The following is a 3,510-nucleotide window of genomic DNA, read 5'->3' on the forward strand; positions in this document are numbered from 1 at the left end:
GGTCAAAAATGAGATGGCAAGAATAAATATTGACATCCTGGGCATCAGTGAACTAAAATGGACGGGAATGGGTGAATTCAGTTCGGATGACCATCATATCTACTACTGTGGGCAAGAAACCCGTAAAAGAAATGGAGTGGCCCTCATAGTCAACAAAAGAGTGGCGAAAGCTGTACTGGGATGCAATCTCAAAAATGATAGAATGATCTCGATACGAATCCAAGGCAGACCTTTTAACATCACAGTAATCCAAGTTTATGCACCAACTACTGGTGCTGAAGAAAGCGAAATTGACCAATTCTATGAAGACTTACAACACCTTATAGAAGTGACACCAAAGAAGGATGTTCTTCTCATTATAGGGGATTGGAATGCTAAAGTAGGGAGTCAAGAGATAAAAGGAACAACTGGCAAGTTTGGCCTTGGAGATCAAAACGAAGCAGGGCAAAGGCTAATAGAGTTCTGTCAAGAGAACAAGCTGGTCATCACAAACACGCTTTTCCAACAACACAAGAGACGACTCTACACATGGACATCACCAGATGGGCAGCATCGAAATCAGATTGATTATATTCTCTGCAGCCAAAGATGGAGAAGCTCTATACAGTCAGCAAAAACAAGACCTGGAGCTGACTGTGGCTCAGATCATCAGCTTCTTATAGCAAAATTCAAGCTTAAACTGAAGAAAGTAGGAAAAACCACTGGGCCGGTAAGATACAATCTAAGCCAAATCCCTTATGAATACACAGTGGAAGTGAGGAACAGGTTTAAGGATTTAGATTTGGTGGACAGAGTGCCTGAAGAACTATGGATGGAGGCTCGTAACATTATACAGGAGGCAGCAACTAAAACCATCCCAATGAAAAGGAAAAGCAAGAAAGCAAAGTGGCTGTCCAATGAGGCCTTACAAATAGCGGGGGAGAGAAGGCAAGCAAAATGCGAGGGAGATAGTGAAAGATACAGGAAATTGAATGCAGATTTCCAAAGAATAGCAAGGAGAGACAAGAAGACCTTCTTAAACGCGCAATGCAAAGGAATAGAGGAAAGCAATAGAATGGGAAGAACCAGAGATCTGTTCAAGAAAATTGGAGATATGAAAGGAACATTTCGTACAAAGATTTCCATAATAAAGGACAAAAGTGGAAAGGACCTAACAGAAGCAGAAGACATCAAGAAGAGGTGGCAAGAATACACAGAGGAATTATACCAGAAAGATATGGATGTCCCATACACCCCAGGTAGTGTGGTTGCTGACCTTGAGCCAGACATCCTGGAGAGTGAAGTCAAATGGGCCTTAGAAAGCACTGCAAATAACAAGGCCAGTGGAAGTGATGGTATTCCAGCTGAACTATTTAAAATTTTAAAAGATGATGCTGTTAAGGTGCTACACTCAATATGCCAGCAAGTTTGGAAAACTCAGCAGTGGCCAGAAGATTGGAGAAGATCAGTCTACATCCCAATCCCAAAGAAGGGCAGTGCCAAAGAATGCTCCAACTATCGCACAATTGCACTCATTTCACATGCTAGCAAGGTTATGCTTAAAATTCTACAAGGAAGGCTCAAGCAGTATGTGGACCGAGAACTCCCAGAAGTGCAAGCTGGATTTAGAAGAGGCAGAGGAACCAGAGACCAAATTGCAAACATGCGCTGGATTATGGAGAAAGCTAGAGAGTTCCAGAAAGACATCTACTTCTGCTTCATTGACTATGCAAAAGCCTTTGACTGTGTCGACCACAGCAAACTATGGCAAGTCCTTAAAGAAATGGGAGTGCCTGATCACCTCATCTGTCTCCTGAGAAATCTCTATGCGGGACAAGAAGCTACAGTTAGAACTGGATATGGAACAACTGATTGGTTCAAAATTGGGAAAGGAGTATGACAAGGCTGTATATTGTCTCCCTGCTTATTCAACTTATATGCAGAATTCATCATGCGAAAGGCTGGGCTGGATGAGTCCCTAGCCGGAATTAAGATTGCCGGAAGAAATATCAACAACCTCAGATATGCAGATGACACAACCTTGATGGCAGAAAGTGAGGAGGAATTAAAGAACCTTTTAATGGGGGTGAAAGAGGAGAGCGCAAAATATGGTCTGAAGCTCAACATCAAAAAAACGAAGATCATGGCCACTGGTCCCATCACCTCCTGGCAAATAGAAGGGGAAGAAATGGAGGTAGTGAGAGATTTTACTTTCTTGGGCTCCATGATCACTGCAGATGGTGACAGCAGCCACGAAATTAAAAGACGCCTGCTTCTTGGGAGAAGGGCAATGACAGGCCTAGATAGCATCTTGAGAAGTAGAGACATCACCTTGCCAACAAAGGTTCGTATAGTTAAAGCTATGGTTTTCCCAGTAGTGATGTATGGAAGTGAGAGCTGGACCATAAAGAAGGCTGATTGCCGAAGAATTGATGCTTTTGAATTATGGTGCTGGAGGAGACTCTTGAGAGTCCCATGGACTGCAAGAAGATCAAACCTCTCCATTCTGAAGGAAATCAGCCCTGAGTGCTCACTGGAAGGACAGATTGTGAAGCTGAGGCTCCAATACTTTGGCCACCTCATGAGAAGAGAAGACTCCCTGGAGAAGACCCTGATGTTGGGAAAGATGGAGGGCACAAGGAGAAGGGGGCGACAGAGGACGAGATGGTTGGATAGTGTTTTCGAGGTTACCAGCATGAGTTTGAACAAACTGCGGGAGGCAGTGGAGGACAGAGGTGCCTGGCGTTCTCTGGTCCATGGGGTCACGAAGAGTCGGACACGACTAAACGACTAAACAACAACAACAATGTGTAGTTATTTAGCTTTATGCTATCGGCAGTGCAGGGTTCTCTTAGCTGTTTCATCAACTCTCTGTGCTTTCCACCCATCTCTGTGATACTCTGCTTTAGATTGTTACTAATGGCGGGTTGTTTTAACTTGAAACAAACGCGATCACTTTTGCCCTAGCCTTTTCTCGATTTTCATTCCTATCCAAATGAAATAGGAGTCCAGCACCAATCTGCTTGAGGGAGTTGTCGCAAGATGGGTCTTGGTGGTGCCCTTCCAGATGTTGTTGGGCTACAGCTCCAATCTGCCCCAACCAGCATCTCCAACGGTTTATAATGATGGGAGATGAAGCCCAACATCTAGAGGACACCGTGTTGGATACCCCCAAGGGTTTCTGAGATACATGTGAAATGTTTTCAAGATCAAAATGCACTACACAAATCTGACATATTACATATCAAGCACCAAGAAGAAACATCCACTATTGTTACAATGCCCTCTGGCGGCCAACTACAAAAATCTCATTCTACTGATCTTGTGGAATGGAGAACAACAACTGTCTTACTTTATTCAAAAGAGGGGAAATTTCTTGCTGACCACAGATTCAGTTTGTTACTAGAGGGTCATTGAGAGACAGAAACTTTTGGCAGATGATCAGAGAATTCCTACACCTTCTTCACAACTTTTATTCAGATAACATGAGAGATGTATTTCAGAAAGTAAATCACTTTAAAAAAATAGTGC

This window comes from Podarcis gaigeae (assembly GCF_964106915.1).
Source record: "Podarcis gaigeae genome assembly, chromosome: 3".
NCBI lineage: Eukaryota > Metazoa > Chordata > Lepidosauria > Squamata > Lacertidae > Podarcis > Podarcis gaigeae.